Below are 20,189 nucleotides of genomic sequence, written 5' to 3'. Positions count from 1 at the left end.
AAGCAGACAACCCCGTGACAGGCATAGCAAGGTCAAGCAGCAAAGCGCCGTTCCCAAATTAGGGAGGGCGGGCGGGAGATCCGTTGCACACCGCAAAAGTGAAACCAAAGTTTCACAAACTTAGGTTATAAAGGCAAGAACTGTCAATCAAACAACTAGCAACATGCTAAACACCCCAGCAACTTGCCTTAACCAATCCTAGCTGTGGCCAACCCAAAAACCCCTCCCATCAACTTGGAGCTGCTCCTTTAACCCTTCTGCAACCCGTGCTCTCTTCAATGGGAGAACACGCTTTGCCAGTTCCAGAATCACCCCAGTTTGCTACGCAGAGCCCAGGCCTGACCCTGTTTATTGAACACTGGCTAAGCTTCTAATGCTAGGGTTGGTTCTGTCTCTACAGGAAGGTTATTGAGTGATTTCTCTACAGATTTTGACAGATAAAATATATCATATTTGGAACAATGTTAAATATATAGTGACACATGCATCTTTTCAGTAGCAAGAAAGCATAACGGTGAACCTCAAACAATGAAATGTCTTGAGAGACCCCTTATAAAAATATGAACAGTAAGCCAACCATTGAGACCACTCAAGTGTCCACAGAAATTAAAGTGAGTTGCTTGATGTTTCACAAGTGAGAAAACAAAAAACTGAAGATTGAAAAATCCCAAGTATCACAGGTAAACTCAGATACCAAAGTGCCTGAAAGACATGCATACATTCCCCATTGACATACTTGCGCTATCGTGTTATTTATTGATGAGACAGGCATATTTGCATTTACGGATATTTCACAGAGGCTATCTCTCCTTCTTTTTCAATTATGAAGTTGAGACTATAGCAGCTTGCATAAATATTCCTGCTGATTAAATGCATCAGAGATGGAAGAAACAGTTAGGTCCATTTATGGATCAGTAACTGGAAAAAGAACAAAAAGCAAAGGGTAGAAGGATATGGACAGTTCTCATAGTGGAAGGAAGTAAGGTGCTGGTACTCCAAGGATTGTACTGGGATTAATACTGTTTCATTTATTCATAAATGATAAAAGTGAGAGTTGAACATAACCACATTTGCAGTTGATGCAAGAATATTCAGGATGTTAAAAGCTGCCTCCTAACTGCATAAATAGGGGACAAAATTGCAAATGAGGTTCAGGGCAAGTAAGTATAAAGTGTTGCACACTAGGATTAAAAATACGCACATTTACAGGTGGTATTTACAGGTGGTATATAACTCCCAGCAAACTATACACCAACCTTAAATTCTGGGCCCATTGCAACACTTCAGCCTCATAATTACTTTACCTGTAACTGCTAGACACTGTAATGCAGGTTTCAGAATCTTGGGAACTGTAGTTTCCAAAGGATGCTGAGAGATGTGTGGAGTTTGTCCACACAGAGCTACAATACACCATAGTTTCATGGGAAGAGGGATTGATTGTTAAACCGCATTGCCTCTGCAATCACAAATATCTGCTGCCCAGAAGAGTTCACCAAATAACAGCAATAAAGGGTGACTAAGGGAGAAGCCATATACACCTGAAAGCAATACTGTATCAGCATTGGTTTAAAAGAGTATACTATAGCTCCATTTTGTAGTTGCTACATAAAACTCCTAGACAGAGTCCACAACATTGTGATATATTAAAATTGTCACTTTGCAAATAATTGGATTATGACAAAGGAGCATCTTAGGCCCATATTGTCTCAAGAACATAATAAGAGCCTGCTGGATCAGGCCAATGACCCATCTTGTCCAGGATCCTATTCTCACATTTGTCACCCAAATGCCTGTGGGAAACCTGCAAGCAGAACTCAGGTACAAGAGAACTCTCCCCTCTGGTGTTTCCCAGCAACTGGTATTCAGAGGCATTACTGCCTCCCACTGTGGTGAAAGAGCACAGGCATCATGGATAATATCCTTCATTACTTTGTCTAATCTTCTTTTAAAGCCCTTCAAATTAGTTGACATCCTTGTCTCCAGTGGGAGAGATTTCCATAGCTTATCTGTACTGTCATGGACTGGTTGGACACAAAGGAATGGTGGGAGGAACCAGCTGGGGAACCACCAAGGGAAGAAGGCACAGAGCCCGGGTACTGGTGGTGGGACAATGATGAGTGGTCACAGGGAGAAGGGGGAAAAGACTGAGAAGAGGAGAGTCTGTGGCAGAGAGACATCCAGAATCAGAGGCTGAAGCTGAACCACGGGAGCAGTGGCGGAGGAACCCTCTCCAGCACCCGGGACGGTGTCCCATATGGATTGTGTATGTGCAGTATGCCATACAGAGTGCGCACGCACGACAGCCTGTATGGTTGCCATGAGAGTAGCAGCCCGTACAGACGCTGTGCAAGCGTTACCCGTACAGACTGTGTGCACTCTCAGCAGCTCTACAGCTGGGTGGAGGCAGGGGCCATCTTGTCACACCCCAGAGTAGCAGCCTGGGTGTACCACCCCTCCGCCCCCCACTTCACAGAAGGAGGCAGAGATGAGTCATGCTGGTAAAGAGTCACGAGTGTCTCCCCCTCCTGCTGTGACAAGCTGCCCTCCCCACTTGCCTCCAGAACCAGAAGAGGCATGAAAAGGTCTGAGGAGAGATTGGCTACATGCAGGCTTAGTCTCCAATTGCTTGGGGGGGGGGGAACCTAGAGAGGAAGGGACATAGGCAGCTGTGGGGAGGCCAGGACCTTTCGTCTCAACAACCGCTTCATGGGAGCAAGATCTACTGGAGATTAATAGCTGTGCTCATTAGCCCTGACACTCCTGTGCAGATACTGTTTTTGCTAATAAAGGGTTAACTTTGACTTGCACAGTGTGATTGACTGCTGGCTGACTCCTGACATGCACACTGCATGAATAACTACTATTTTTTATTCAGTTCCATTGGATGTCCACAAGGTCCAGTGTAATGAGAAAGGGATAAAACCTTTTCTTTATCCACTTTCTACAGGCCATGCATAATTTTATTTTATTTTTAAAAAATATGCCTTCCCACTCCCCTCCCCATTGCCAGGATTTGGTGCATTCACTTTACAGCATCAGATTGTATATAGGAATAATTTCAGCTGAAGCAATATAGAGTGTTAAAAGCTATAAAGCGGCATTCAGTGACACCACTAACAGCTTGGTATGTGGAAACATACAGCAGAACTCGAACACCAAGTATTGTGCTGGGGGAAAGGAACAGACATTTTCTGCTCATCGACAATTATGGTGCTTTTAATAGCCACAAGTGTGCAGGGTCATGGGCACACATCTCCAGGGGGGTGGGGTGGTCGCAAGGACCATTAACAGCTTCAGCAGCCTCTTAAATCCATGCTGTTGAACTTGATCAGTATTGACAGACGGGAAAGTGCCACCCACTGAATTCCAGGCAGCACTTTCTTCAGAATCCTCCCATTAAACCAAGTTGCTTTATGAAATTTGATGAGGTCCCCGTCCACATTCAAAAGAAACCTTATTACTTATTGAATCTAGTATTTTTGGCTTGTAAACCCTTGCTGATTTGCTGCGAACACATTAAATAATAGAATTCTGTGTGATTTGGCAGCCAGAAAAGTCATAAATGATGCACGGCCAACTGAAAAGTATGTCACGTGTAAAATGTGCCACATAAGAAAGCAAATAAATAACTTGCAGAGCAGGCAAAAGGATGCAGTCTCAGAACAACTAATTAATCTGCATAGAGGGGAAAGTGTTTGGCCTAAAGTACACAACTCAGAATGGAAAACAAAGAAGGGGGAAGGAGATCCAAGAGCAGCAGCTAAATAAGGTTTAATTCACATGTCATTCTGATGTGGTAAAGTCAACAGGTATCTTGGGCTTTGTGAATCCTGTGTGGTGAATGTCATTTGTGAACATCCCTGCATGTGGTGAGCATCAGTAATGATCTTGTAAGAGGAACCCATACTTTTCAGTGGTTCCCTGTGATGTGGCAAATACCAGTAAGGTTAGAGCAACGTTTTATGGCATTTCCCCCCTGGACCATTCAGGAGGAATTGGTGGAAAGAAAGGGCACCCCAAAATAGAGAGATGAGGAGGCTGGTAAAAGAAATTTGGAGACATTTCACTGTGGGGCGGTAGAAATTCATGTTCTTGCTCCTACCATATTTTACAATGCTTTCAAGGAGCTACTTTAGTCTTCCTTTTAGTTTTTTAACTGTAAATTTCTGGAAGAACTGTTACACCTGATGATTCCCAGAATTTACTGGTCCTCCAGTGTTATGAGTTTTATTGTTGAATTTGAAAAAGTTTTGTCAATAATCCTTATACATGCATGCTGATAGTTTCATGCACGTGTACCTTATCAATTTGCCTTGGTGTATTATTCCCAGTACCAGATTCAGGTAGGTAGCCATGTTGGTCTGACGCAGTCAATATATGTATATATAAATTGTCCAGTAGTACCTTAGAGACCAACTACGTTTGTCCTTGGTATAAGCTTGGTATAAGTGTGTGCGTGCACACGAAAGCTTATACCAAGAACAAACTTAGTTGGAAGGTGCTACTGGACAATATTTTTATTAAAAAAAAAATATGTTCCCAGTACCAGTTATGGTTGAAAGCCACTTAGTAGAGAATTCAACCACCTTTTCCCTCACACACAAATAATCTACCCAAGAAGAAGAAAGAAAAGTTCTATGTCTCGGTGAGAGCAGCAGTCACATAAAATACTTTCAAGACAATTGACTTAAATCTAGCAGATGATCTGGTCACAACGATCAATGAAAGTTTCATTCATTCATTCATTCATTATTACATTTATACTCTGCTTTCCCCCATGGAGCTCATGACGGCAGACATAGTTCTCTCCCCTCCATGTTATCCTCACAACAATCCCTGTGAGGAAGTTTAGGCTTAAAGACTGTGACTGACCCAGCAAGCTTCATGGTTTTAAATTCCTCCTGTATGTTAATAATGAGGGAGACAGACCCACCTCACCAGGGAGGGTATTCCACAACAGGAAGCCACCACTGAGAAGGCCCTGTCAAAAGTCATAGCTAACCGGACAGCACCCAGTGCTGATTGCAGGGCCTGCTATGGTTCACATGGGTGTGTGTACTCTTTTTGGTACTTGACAGCCCATGTCAGGCAAGAAACCTCCCAAGCCTGGTGGCCTCCAAACCTGATAATTGCTTTAGGTCCCCTGCCTCTAAACTGAGGCCCAAACCTGAACACAAAACTTCAAGAAAGAAGAAGCTTCCGAGCCTTGAGAAAAATCTGCACAAATGTTTTGTCTGGCCCTTCCTTAATTATGCTGCAGCTGCCATCGCTATATCTCTTTGCTTTAAATGGCTCCTGCTGATATCAGCTAGGGAGCTCCCCCTCCCTTCACTTAGTTTCTTTTCACCTATTACATCCCTGAGGTGAATCCTGTACTAGAAATGTAATATCAAGAGACTGTAGATTGGCTTCTGTTGTTTCTCCCTCAGAAGCAGAGAAATAACTCAAGCCGGGCCTCTCAACTTTGCGCATACAAATTCCTTGAAGTTTATTTCTGTTCAGAGTACTTGTTCCTGTTCCCGAACAACGGCGAGAACATTTGCTTGTGACAACCCTGACATCTTCGGCAGGCTCTCCGAAAACAGTGATGGGTGAACTGAATGAACATGATTGGTTTTAACGTGTTCCTTCATTTTGTCACTCCATTAAAGGGAAAGGAAGAGCCATATTTGCATTAAACGCCTGCTCTGGGAAAGGGAGAAATGAGCCTTCTGAATGTGAAGGCTGTCAAAGGAATGTTTTGTTGAAGGGGGAAGTCTTTTGATTTAGGTATGTTTCACTAACAATGTTAACTGATAAAGTTTTTTCCTTCCCCTTCCTCTGAACATTTTCTTTTGGTTTTGAATGTCTTGTCAATTGGGTTTCAAATCTTCCATATTATGGGTTGCATCCAATGTTAGTCATACTCAGAGTAGACTTGTTAAAATTAAACAGTATTATTATTAGTAAACCCACTTAAATTAATGGGTAGGAATAACAACAGTAATCATAACAGTAATAATAATGTCAATTGATCAATAGCCACCCACATATTATATGGAGTGTGCTGGTTTTTAACTGGGGGGGGGGGGGCTATGAGCAATATATAACAAAAACAACTCAAACAGTTTAAAACAGTTTAAAACAGGGAAACAAAGGAGGGGAAATGGAAGATGAATTCAAAAACAATACAAAATGAACAGCTATGGGCATTTGCAGGTGTACAAATGAAGTCCATGCAAGGAACGTAAGACGCCCCCATATATAAGACATATTTTGGGGGACTCAGATTTAAGAAAATGGGGGGAGATGTATCCGTGTAAAAGACACCCCCTAATTTTTGACATTATTTTTAAGGGGGAACCTAGTCTTATACACGGAAAAATATGGTACTTTGTTGCATGTTTCCTGCTCATGCAGAGCCTTAGATTGCAGAGCATGTGCAGAGTTCCTTGCAGAGTAAAGGTTCTGAGGAAGAGCATTTTTTGAATACTAGTTAGTTGCTCCCAGAAAGAGAAGGACTGAGATGTACACATTTCTGAGACTAGTCTCCTTTCTAAAAAGGAGTGATATTTGCCCAGTGGTTAAAGACGCTCCATTTCTGGTACCCGTGATATCTGACAGGAACTAGAAATGTACTTAGATGCTAGTTCTACCTTCTTAGCAACTCTCCACTTATATTATTAAAAGCTCCCCTTAGAGGAGAAGGCAACCCTTGCAGTTTAGGATTCCACCAACACAACAACAAAAATATGTGGATCTAAATCTTTCCAGACTTCCATTTATTTTAACAAAGTTTTATTCTGCCTTTTTCACTTTAGAAAAGTGCCCGAGGCAGCTAACAATCCAAATCCAAAAATAATCAAACCATTTAAAAAATGCCACTCAAATGAACACATACAAGGCAGCATATATAAAGCCAAAACAAGTTTTAACCAGACAAAACGAAACACCTGCCAGAATCTGCGTGTGACTAACAAAACAGACATTTTAAATTCTTATAGCAAAACATTTTGGATTCTGGCTTCATCAGTTGCTCTCTCTCTCTCTCACACACACACACCATATATACAAATATGTATTCCGCCTCACTTGTTGGGGGGCGAGGAGATAATATACGAAAAAGGTATTTCAATCAGAACATGATGTTAGGAAATATTCTGAGGGCTGCAGGAATTCTCTTGGTGGCTAAACTGTGCCCGTCTAAAATATTTATGATGAAGGAATGGACGATGGAGGTATGGCACTTTGTAACAAATGGATAAACTAACAGCATTTGTTAAATTTAGGGAGCAATCCTGTGCAAAAGAAACGGGCATGTGACTCAGCTGAAAAGGCTTAGGATCCAGCCTACACACACCCCTACTCTGGTCCTGTCTGCTTTATGCCCCCAATAACACCTTATTAGGAGTACTTACACCATCGTTGGCTCAGCCAACTGAGCCTCAGGTGAGCCAGGATGAGGCAATAAGCTTTGGCTGAGCTTTGGTTGCAGATTTAATGTAGTCTGAGCCCATCTGAGCTGGAAAAACAGCCAGCTGAGTTGCAGATGTGCTGCCTCTTAAGAGAAGAAGATTGAAAAAGGAATGGCTTGAAAGATCATATAAATCACCATTTTGTGATTTATATGAAGCAGGAATGCAAAATGCAATGTTTATGCTTTCTCGCTGCTAAGTAAGAAATTTGAAATTTTTAATATTTGCAAATCTAAATGAAGACAAATGACATAGATTATATGTTTATTATTATTATTATTAAATATTGCATGATTGTAAGAGGTTACGAATGGTAGACCAACACGGCTACCCACCTGTGAATGGTAGGAGTAAGAGACAAAGAATTGTGCATATGTATAAATGTGCATGTGAATATTTTTTGTGTGTTCTGTGTGTTGTAAGTGTGTGTGTGTGTGTGTGTGTGTGTAGGCATAAATGAGGGAAATGGACAAATTTCCTGGGGCAGGGACATCTGTAACCATGGAGAAGACCAAACATGTGCCAAACATACATCAAATAAGCAAAGCAAAAGAACTTTCTCAGGCTCATTCCAGAGGGAAAACAGGACCATATGGGTCTTACCAGTATCCTGGTCTTAAACTGAGCCTGGAAATAAGCTGGAAATCAGAACAACTGGATCAGGAAATGAGCAGCATGCTCAGATGAGTAACCCAAAGACTTACCAAGGATAGCCATGTTGCAGTTCATTAGCACCTCACCAAGAGGTATCTCCATCAAATGTCATTTTGGTAAGTACATTTCCTGTGTCAGACTTACAGATCCCGGTGCTCTTCAAATGCTTTGGACTACAACTCACACTAGCCCTAGCCAAAGTATCTGGAGAGTACAAGATTGGGGAAGGCTGTCCTGAACTTACAACACTGCATCACTTCTAGTAGCCTTACTCCATGGATTCAGTTCAGTTTATTGGCAATTTATCATATCAACAAGGACAAAACAGGCACATACCTCCACATGTGGTGTGAGTACCCCAAAATCCAACCATTCTGGACATCAACCATATGAGAAATAGGTAAGATAACCAAGCAAGTGCTAGAAATCACCCCAGAATTGGTCTTACTAAACATCTTCCAAGACAATAATGCCCACTTACAACACAAAGAACTCATAATCCATCTACTCTCAGCAGCCAGAAACATCATAACCAGACACTGGAAAGACCTGTCAGGAGTAAGCTTGGATCAATGGTACCAAGTAGAAACAGCCCTACTAGAAAAACTAACCACTAACCTGAAACTGACACAGGGACAAACAGAAGAAGACACCTTCACCCTGGTATGGTTCCCCTTCATCTCTCACACACAGCCCAACAAGACAGTGACAAAAATCTACCGACAGCATACAAATCAATATGGCTAACCTGATCAAAAACACCCACCCACCCCACTCACACAGGAAACCAAAGACCACCGTAGCCAACCACAAATGAACAATCACATCCTACACCGACCCCGACCTCTCTCACCACCAAAGGAACACAAGTGAACAACAGAGAACCTGCACAAACAACGCTGACACCAAACCCTACATACATTAAGTAAAATAGAAACATCGCCACCCCACCCATCTCCCCATCCCGCCCACCTCTTTCCCCCTTTTCTTCTAATGTTTCAACAAACGAAATTGACTTGTAAAAATGTTACATGAAAAAAATTGTGAGTGAGACATTGCACTACCTTTGTAAATCAAGAAAATCTTTAATAAAAAACAACAACAAGGACAAAACAAAATGGATCCCATAAAAAGGTTCTTCCAACTCTTAGACCCAGGAATTGCCAGCCTGTTGTGGCTTGATGGCCACATTGAGATAGACAGTAGGATGTAGTTTATCAAGGAACCTGCAGTTTTGGACCTAAAGCCCTAGATCATGTAGTTCTCCCTCGATAATAGGGATAGCCCTCCAGATGTTTTGGACCACAATGCCCATCATCCTTGATGGCTGAGGCTGATGGGAACTGGATTCCAACAACATCTAGTTGGCAACAGGTTCCCCTTCACTGGTTCATAGTATCCAGTTCCAATCATGAATTTAGAGTGTGGGTGACTCAATAATTTGGGTTCTGGAAGCAGGTTCCTTTTTCTCCTGCTGTTCCACTCAGATTTCTTCAGTTTTCTGCCTTGCAAAAATTCATTGCTGTCCTTGCAAAGATTTCAAGAGCTTTGCCAGATTGATTCCCACAGAAATTAGTGACTTGGGTAATAGTGCATGGAAAATACCAAATTGTCGTAGACTAAATTTAATTATTTTAATTGAAGTATTAAGTTTAATTCAAACATGTTAGAAACAGTATCATATGCATGTTCTTCCTCCCCCCCCCCCTGATTTATTATCAGCTTGCTCCTGTCTGGTATTATTTTTAATTAGTAGGATTATCAAATGTTAAATCTAAAGCTAATGTAAACACGCACAGAAAAAAAAGCCTTTTTAGTGCATTTACGTGTGTTCACTGACAGATTAGACTTCATTTACACTATGTTTTGGCAAGTCCTTGAAAACCTAAAATGAAATGCAGAAGTTGTTACTTGTCATATGAAAGTTTCATGACTGACTAAATGACAGATACAGGTCAACCTTTCTTCCATTTTTATCCTGTCACCTAAAAGAAACATTATGCATGAAGTCATTTATTTGGATTATACTTTTACATTGAGAGGACTATCTGATAGGTGTTTTTAATCTCACAAGTTCTTAAAGAAAAAAGTGAATCAAAAATGTCAGTGTGTGTCCTCAGGGACATATCTGCATTATTTACTTTCCTTTGACCTTGTCAAATTTAAAATTTGGCATGAATTTCTACAGGCTGCAGTCCTAACGCTCCAGTGTTGATGACTGAGGGCAAGGTTAGGATTCAGAATAGTTGTCTCTGTACTCACCTCGGCTGGTGGACATGAGTGTCACCATTGGTGGTGGTTCTCTTGCTGGCGATAGACAATGGAAAGCCATGAAGCAGGGTTTTTGACTGGAACAAGTGGAGATGTGGGTATTGGGACTCTACTTCACACATTTTTTTCAATGCCTTGGAGTAAGATCTTCTGAAACATGAGGGCTGCAAACACTCCTTGTAACAACACTGTACAGCATTCTTTTCAGCGAAACCAACGGGTATATTTGTTGAAAGGAACTCAGGACAGAAATGCAATGCCAAGAATGCAAAATCCTTTATAGTATGCAAGTGCTTTCTGCTTTAAGCCTTTACACTAATAGGTTTTTTCCTTCTTGCCAACCCTGTTTCTTTCCGTACATACACGCCCCTCCTCCCAACTTCTCCTGACAAAAAAAAATATTACATATTGATTTCCTTGGGAGCAATGCCTAGTAATTTCACCTTTGAGGAACTGACAACTTCCAAATGAAAACATATTTCATTGGCGAAATACACAGGTCTTCACAGCAGGTAAAATGTAATTTAAAGTGCACCATTTGTAAGGCAGTGTTCTTCATGAGAATGAATGAAAATGCCAGAGGCAGGCTGCTTCATTCTCTTTGAGACAGGTTAGCAAGCAAAATCAAGCTGACCTCTTCATTCCGCATTAAGGGATAGCGTTGTTGTTTTTTTCCTGTAGAGTTGCAAAATACTTCACCCAAAACAGAAAGGATGCTTGGAAGTGCTGTGTTAATAAAAGCCAGAGCTCCTCGGGGATTGTAACAAACAAACAAACAAGCCAGAAAAAGATGGGGGGGAGGCGTTAAAAAAAGAAATCGATGTTGTTTAAGCTTTCGTTTTGTTTGTATCTAATACATTTTGCAGTGATGGCGAAGTAACAAGGTGCTCCCATATGTTAAATTGCTGCATTTGAAGCTGCTTAGAACTCACACCATGGAGCAAGTCAGCTTTGAAATAAGTCACACACTTCAGCACTCCTCAGTATATCTTCACAGCAGGTGAAATCCGGCAAAAGGGGTCTGCTGGGAGCTTCTGTTTAGTTGCTGCTGATGTTTGATGTTGCATTCGAGTCCATATAACTGCTGAGTAGGCCCTATTAACAGTCAAATCCAGCCAGCATCGAACAACCGAAAGCACTACAGGACCTGTAAGCTAAATTTAATTTGTCATTGTGGTGTCATGATACATTAAGACTTGCAGGAATCAACTGGGTGACCCAATCTGTATTTACCTGTTCTCCCAAAATTGAAAAGGAGCATTTTTCAAAACAGCAGCAGAATTATTTGGATTTGGATTTGATATCCCGCCTTTCACTCCCCTTAAGGAGTCTCAAAGCGGCTAACATTCTCCTTTCCCTTCCTCCCCCACAACAAACACTCTGTGAGGTGAGTGGGGCTGAGAGACTTCAAAGAAGTGTGACTAGCCCAAGGTCACCCAGCAGCTGCATGTGGAGGAGTGGAGACGCGAACCCGGTTCCCCAGATAACGAGTCTACCGCTCTTAACCACTACACCACACTGGCTGTCCTCTTTATATACCTAAGAAGAGCCCTGAAGGGTAACGCTAAAGGACTGTCTATTCCAGCATCCTGTTCTCCCAGTGGCCAATCAGACGCCTACAGGAAGTCCAGCAGCAGGACCTGAGCACAACAGTGCTCTCTCCGCATGTGGTTTCCAGCTACTATTAATCAGATGCATATTCATCTGACAGAGAACACAGCATAGCCATCATGGGTTGTAGCCACTGGTAGATTTTCTATGAGTAGCTCAAAATCTCCCAGTGAGTGGGATTTGAAACTTGGTCTCTCAGGTCTCAGGCCAGCATTCTAACCACTACACCAGACCTGTCTTTCAGCAGGGAGTGGATAATAATAATAATAATAATAATAATAATAATAATAATAATAATAATAATTTATTACTTATACCCAACCCATCTGATCACATTGCCCCAGCTAAAAAGCATAATAAAATGTTGCACCTTAAAGGCAATAAACTGCAACAGATTATTTTGACCTTTTTGACTCATTGAAGTCTTCCCACAAAATTTTAAAATCCTAAATTTATAGGGTTTTATAAGCAATGCAGAGAGACTACCTGAGCAGAGCTCAGCAGGTGCTACTGAGAGGGATCTGGAAAACTTGACAACGTGTCATTGAAATCTCACACATTTGAGGGATTTTGAATACCTGGCAACACTGAATGAGGCCAAATACCTCTGCTGGCTACAAATGCTGCATCCTAATTTCCTAAGCACAAGCTGTGGGAAATATATAAGTATAGCAAACCCCCCCCCCCCCATTTGGGAAATGCTTTCAGATGCCATAGCAGCAGTAGCACACATCCTCACCATTTGGAGAGGAGGCTTGCAGTCATAGTGCATACCCTTTGTGAAGGTTAGCATAGCAAGGATCACAGGTTGGAAGTTACCTGTGTTATCTCAACATGAGCGGCAGTGTTAGAGGCCGTGTTCTGTCATTATTTCTTTACGGGTGTCTGTAGACTGTAAGAAAGTTCTAAAGATGAGTCAATTTCCTGTAGGGATAAATAGAATAAATGAATTGGAGGGGAGAGACAGAGAGAAAGAGAGAGAAGCAAACAGGCTGGGAATTAGTGTTTCCGCCCCACCCTCCTAGTTTTCAAGTGCTCCTGGAATACTGGAGATTGGGAACCTAATTCATTTTTTTTAAATTTCTTTATTGTTTTTGCATCATAAAAACAAAACAGAAAGAAAAAACAAAAAATAAATACACTTTTGTCATTTTATATGGTTTACAAAATATCTTAAACTCCGCCGAGTTTTTGGACTTCCCTCCTTCACTACATTAGTTTTCCAAGATACATCATTCATCCGCTTTTTTCTTAATTTTACCTAATTAAACCCATCAACATGTTTCCTCTAAATTTTCCTTTTTTTCTTCTTCTGTTGTTTTGCAAGAGTTTCGTCACGCCTGTAAGTGAATTACGCATTTCTACTGTCTTTTAAATATTCTAAGAATTTACTCCAATCCACATCTATCTGCTGATCTCTCTGATTTCTTATTCTGCTTGTTAATCTAGCCATTTCTAAATATTCCAAGAGCTTCCTTCTCCACTCTCCTACCGTTGGTAAATTTGGTGTTTTCCAATTCTGAGCTAGCAAGATTCTCGCTGCTGTGGTGGCGTATAAGAAAAATCTTTGGTCTCTCTTTTTGATCTCATTTCCCACCATCCCAAGCAAGAAAGTTTCGGGTCTTTTTGGAAATGTGTATTGGAGTATTTTTTTTAATTCATTATATATGACCTCCCAGAATGTTTTGACTTTGTCACATGCCCACCACATATGGTAGAACTCTCCATCTTTCTTATCACACTTCCAACACCTCTTATTGTTTTTCCTATACATTTTTGCTAGCTTCACTGGAGTTAGATACCAGCGATACATCATTTTCATGATATTTTCTTTTAGTATCATACATGCAGTGATTCCATAGTTTCTCCCACGTTTCCATCTGAATATTATGCCCCACATCTATAGCCCATTTAATCATAACTTCTTTTATTTCCTCGTCTTTTGTATACCACTCCACCAAATAATTGTACATTTTGGATAACAGTTTCTCGCCTCCCTCCAATATTTCCACCTGAAATTTAGATTTATTTTTATCAAAATTTCCCTTTCTTTTCTCTTCGTTAAATAAATTATGTACTTGGAAATATTGAATCCATCCTGTGAATTTATCTGCCACTTGCTGAAAAGGTCTTATTTTCCATCCTTTCTCTGTATCCACTAGCAGTTCTTCATACGTTATCCAGTTGTCTTCGGTGTTGATTTTCTTTAACGTCAAAATTTCCGTTGGGGATAGCCATCTGGGCGTTTTCCTTTCTAGTAAGCTTTTGTACCTCTCCCACACCTCATATAGTGGCTTTCTAAACACATGGGTTAAAAATTCTTTATGGACTTTTACTTTATTTTGCCACAGGTATGAATGCCACCCATATCTGTTGTTAAATCCCTCCAGGTCCAAAATTTCTTTATTTTTTAATAACATCCATTCCCTAATCCAAATCAAGCATGACGCCTCATAATATATTTTCAAATCTGGCAGTCCAAAACCGCCTCTCTCCTTTTTGTCCACCAGTAATTTATGCTTTATCCTGGGCGGTTTTCCCTGCCAGATAAATTTTGATATTGTTTTTTGCCATTCCCTGATTTGGCTTGTCCCCTTGACCACGGGCAGCATTTGGAAGAGAAATAAGACTCTTGGTAAAATATTCATTTTTATGCTTGCTATCCTTCCCCAAAAAGATAACTTTAATCTATTCCATATTTCTAGATCTTTTTTGATTTCTCTCCAGATCGGGACATAATTGTCCCCGAACAGATTTATGTTTTTTGGAGTGAGCCAAATTCCTAGATATTTAATCTTCTTAGTTGCCATAATGCCATATACTTCTTGTAACTCTTCAATCTCCTCCTTGCTCAGGTTCTTTGTCAGCATTTTGGTTTTCCCTCTATTTATCTTGAGGCCAGCCAATCTCCCAAACTCCTCTATCACCTTCAACAATTTTTCCATACTCCTTTGTGGTTCCTCCAATGTAATCACAAGGTCGTCGGCGAAAGCCTTTAATTTAAATTCTCTCTTCCCAATTTTTATGCCTTTGATGTCTTTTTCCCCTCTTATTTTATTTGCCAAGATCTCTAAAACCAAAATAAATATAAGTGGAGATATGGGGCAACCTTGTCTTGTCCCCTTTGTTATCTTGACGTCCTCTGTTAATGCACTGTTAATAATTAATTTTGCTGATTGGTCCGAATAGATGGCTTTAATTCCGTTTATAAACTTTTCCCCAAATTCCATCTTTCCTAGTATCTTTAACATAAATTGCCATGAAACGTTGTCGAACGCCTTTTCTGCGTCGATAAAAATCAAGGTCGCCTTTTTATCTATTCTTAAATCCAAATATTCGATCAAGTCCACAATTGTTCTTATGTTGTTTTTCATTTGACGGCCTGGTAAAAAGCCTGTTTGGTCACTGTGTATCAACTTATTTAATGTTTTCTTTAATCTTTGAGCTAAAATATCTGTAAACAATTTATAATCTAAATTTAACAATGAAATTGGCCGGTAATTTTTAACATTTGTCAAATCAGTATCTTGTTTTGGGATCACCGTAATAAATGCCTCCCTCCATGAGTCTGGAATTCGTCCATTCGTTAAGATCTTATTCATTACTTCCAACATAGCAGGTATCAAATGTGGTGCTAGATCTTTGTAGTATTTTGCCGTTAGGCCATCGGGGCCCGGAGCTTTTCCAATTTTTAATTTTTTAATTGCTTCCTTCAACTCTTCCTCCGTTATTTCTGCATTTAGTTGCTCTTGGTCTTCTCTTGGTATTTTCTTTGGTTTGTTATCTTCTAAATATAAATCCATTTCCTCTTCTTCCTCATGTCCCCTCTTATAAAGTTCACCATAAAATTCTTGGAATGCTTGTTTAATTTCTTTTGGGTTTTCAGTCAATTTATCCTTCCATTTAATTTTATTTATAATATTCTGATTTAGTCTCCTTTTTAACTGCCACACTAATAATTTTCCGGTCTTGTTAGCATATTCAAAATTCTTTTGTTTCAACCATTTTAATTTCCACTCTAATTCTTGATTTATTAACGCGTCAAATTGAATTTGTAGCATTTTTATACCTTGCTTTAAATCCTGATCTTTCGGTTTCATTGCCAATTGTTTTTCTTTATCCTCCAACGCTTTCATAATTTCTTTCTTTTTCTTTTCTCTCTCCTTCTTTCTGATAATATTTTGTGATATCAAGAAGCCCCTCATTACCGCCTTACTGGCATCCCACACCACATTTGAATCCGTTCCTATATTAGCATTTAATTCAAAGTATTCTGCTACTGCTCTTTTTGCTCTATCCACCACCTTCTGGTCATAAAACAGACTCTCATCCATTTTCCATCTTCTCCTGACACTTTCTTCCTTTATCTCCATATATATAGCATTATGGTCAGACATAGTTCTTGGTTGGATTTCGACCTTATTTACTCTTAGCATTACAACATTTGATACCCAGATGTAATCAATTCTGCTTGAGCTCTGGTTAGGCTCCGAATAATGTGTGTATTGTTTTATATTTGGATGTTTCTCCCTCCAGGCATCTCTTAAACTTAAATTTTCTACTAGTGTAAAAAAGGACTTTGGTAGTTTGCCTTCAGTGGAACCTAGTCTCCTTGTCGTTCTATCCAATGTTGGGGTCACTACACCATTTAGATCTCCCAAAAAAATAATTTTTTGGTCCAAATATTCCGTCAGGCTATCCTCTAATTTTTTATAAAATTTTGATTTTTTATTGTTTGGTGCGTATATTCCCACCAACAAAATTTTTTCGCCTTGCCAGATAATTTGTACCATTACCACTCTTCCCTCCTCATCCTTGAAAATCAGCTTAGGTTCCAACTTTTGTTTTACATAAAATACTACCCCACGTTTTTTCTTTTGATCTGCCGTTACAAAATCCAAGCCTAACCTCTTATTTATCAATACTCTTTTGTGTTTTTTTGAAATGTGAGTTTCTTGCAAACATACAATGTCCAAATTTTTCTTAATCAAAACATGTTCTACCTAATTCAATAAAACAATATGAAAAAGAAATGTCTCAAACCCTGCAATATATGGCGTGGTAGAGCTGCTTCTCCACAGAACCTGCTTGAGCCCTTGCTAGGCTCTTCAAGATTCAGACTCCCTTCTCACAAATGCATTCAAGCTACAGTAATTTGGCAGTGCTATGCATCTGTAACTTTTAATTATCTGTTTAATCAGGCTGTGAATAAACTAGACAGGGTGATTCAAAGAGGAATCCTACTTGGAGCAAGTGTCTGGGCTGTGTTTGAAACCCTGCTAACACCTGGTTATATTATTAAAATAAGCCAAGGTGGGCATATCATCTGATATTTGTGATCCCGTTTTATCCTCCATAGCATTTCCCCTCTTAAATATGCAGTTTAGTTACACCAGCTGTGATAACTGATTCTTGGTCACTAAAGCAAGACTTGCCAAGATGTGGATAAACCTGGCAGCAATTTTTATCCATAGGTTTTATCAGTGAAGATTCTCCTACCTAGTTGTTGTTGTTTTTAATGCTAATTTAAATGCACTCTATCGGGGGGGGGGGGGATCATGGTTGCTGCTTGGAGCAGTTGGTAACTGCAGTCTCTTGATGATAGCTTGAGGATGAACTGTTTGAATATTATTAGGGAGTAATCATAGACCAGTATTTCTGTATGTGCACAGTTAATCTTGAGGTCCATTGTCTGAACTGCAAGGCTCCAGGGATTATTATTTACGTTGCTGCGAATGCTAATGCCTCAAGACAGTTAGAGTGCCAGCAACTGGCATCTTGTCTTTTCAAAGTTATTGTACCATTGTTTTAGAGCAGGTTCTGCTGAACTGCTATCTCAAAAAGAGGGGGGGGGGAGAGACCTTTAAATAACTTTGGTGTTTGCCCCATCATGAGAATTCATGACACTGAAGAAATGCAGGGGGAAAAATCTGTCCCTGAAATGTTCTACTTCATAGCACAATCCTCTACATGCTTACTCAGATCTGTGACCCACTTTCATCAATGTGGCTTCCTCCCGAGTAAGTGTGCTTACCTCAATTGCTTTGTTTGTCTTTTGGAATTATTTACTTCTTGAAATAACTCCACTGAAGTTTTGGGGTGTAGCTTTATGCACACACAGAGAGTGCTTATATCCACACTTATGTTTCCTCCACACTTTGCAGGCACGGCCCCTGATTTAAATCTCAGTGTCCAAGGTCCCCCACCCCACCCCACCCCATTTTGTCTCTGGAGCTGTCCCCATGAAAACCTGCTCATTAAAGCTCAATCAGAACAAACATCAATCTGCAGAAAACATCAAAACACGCTTGGACACAGTGTGTTCAAGTGCAAACCTCTGCCTGGAAAGAGCAGGGCAAAGGGTAAGTGTGGATAAACGTAGACAGCAACAAGCTAGGACCACCAATACCTAAAAAGCATGCATGCATTTAAAAGTTCTGTGTTGGTGGAGACAGCATGCATAGCATCTTGTGAAATGTAAGTCTACAATAAGATGTTGGACCAATTGTCCCAAAGTGCCCCTGCTTTGTGCCAAATTTGATTATGTTGTGTTACAGGAAGCAAGTGAGGACAGTAAGGGCAAGAAATTCTAGGTGGTTACATCAGTGACCAAATCAGAGTTCGTGCAGACCAAACTGAGAGCATAGAGCCAATCCGATTATGCTGTACCATGATGGCACAAAGTCAATCCAGTTTGATTATGTGATAATGAGCCTGGCAGGCTATGTAAATTATTTTTATGAGAGCTTAAAAGTTAAGAGGTGCTTTGAAAAACAAAAAAAAATGTTAGTGAAGCATTGTCTGCATCCACCCAACCTTTCACTGATGTAGCTTATACAATAATAATAATAAAAAAATCGACAAGATAACAAACAATGTGTTAAAAATAAATAAAAGGCATATAAAACAGAAAATTGCAACAAAATTGTCACAGTTTAGTTTGGGAAATTAAAATTATCCTGGTGCTGAAAAGAGAATAAAATCACCAGTTGAGCCTTGCTAGGGTGATAATTCCAGAAACAGAGTGTCATTAGTTCTTTGTAGTGTAGACCCATTTAAATTATGGACATGACTAGTTTACAGCTATTATTTTCATAGAATTTTAGTGTTGGAAGTGGCCCTGAGGATCATCTAGTCCAACGTCCTGCAGTACAAAAATATGCAGCTGTCCCACACAGGGATCAGCACCACACTCTAACCAACTGAGATATCCCTGGTGCCATAGACCAGGACAGCACCTTCTTTGCTAAGCATGGCAGCTTGCATGCCCTCCCAGAAACAAAGGATTGCTCCCTAAACCAAACAATACAAAAGCATCAATTCAAAGAAAAGCAGAAAATGTACACATCAAACCGGAAACTGAATATTATAACATGACATATTAAAATTAACAACCATCTAAAAAGTAAGTCCTTCCTTGGCAATCTCTGTGGACATGAGAAACTGTCGGGCGGGTGATAGAAATAGATCAGGTATAACTCACATGGTGTCAGTGAAATTAACTCTTTATCCCTTGCCTGCTCGCTTGCTGCCCTGGCCCAGCCTTCCCTCACTCAGTGCCGGGGCCGCTGGAGCTGGAGGAAGGGTGGTTGCTGTTGTGGCGGCAGCGGAGGAGGGACCCAGCACTGGAGGGTGGCTGGTGCCTGCTCGCTTGCTGCCCAGCCCACCTTCCCTCACACGGAAAACGGAAGTGTGGAACTCAAAAGGGAAGTTATACTCAGAACAGGTCACGTTTGGCTTCAAAAAAAAAGTTCGAAAACCAGAACACTCATTTCCGGGTTTGAAGTGTTTGGGTTTCAAGTAGTTCGAGAACTAAGCTGTTCAAAAACTGAGGTACCACTGTATAATATTTTTTAAAATTAAATGGAAATGGGGTGAAGTGAACTTAAGATTAGAAAAAGTGATAAAGAGACAAATTGAAATTGACAGATTTGTCGATCCCTACTTTAGCTTGAAAATCATCAGTCATAAGAAAGATTCAGAGAGCACCATATCCCCCCGCTTTGCATTGAATAACACAGCTGCATGTACTTCAGCATGTCATGCTTATGTTATAGGAGGAACTGAAACCTCTCAACAAAGCCGCTTTAATGGATGTTTTCTATTTATCCTTCAAAATTAGATTGTAGCATTTTATGCACTTGTTTTAGAGATAAAGTGTGTGCGGCTATTCAGGGCCTGACATTCTTTCTATCCAAT

Source organism: Lacerta agilis, chromosome 7 (assembly GCF_009819535.1).
Source record: "Lacerta agilis isolate rLacAgi1 chromosome 7, rLacAgi1.pri, whole genome shotgun sequence".
NCBI classification, from domain to species: domain Eukaryota; kingdom Metazoa; phylum Chordata; class Lepidosauria; order Squamata; family Lacertidae; genus Lacerta; species Lacerta agilis.
Note: the sequence above shows the minus strand (reverse complement) of the source record.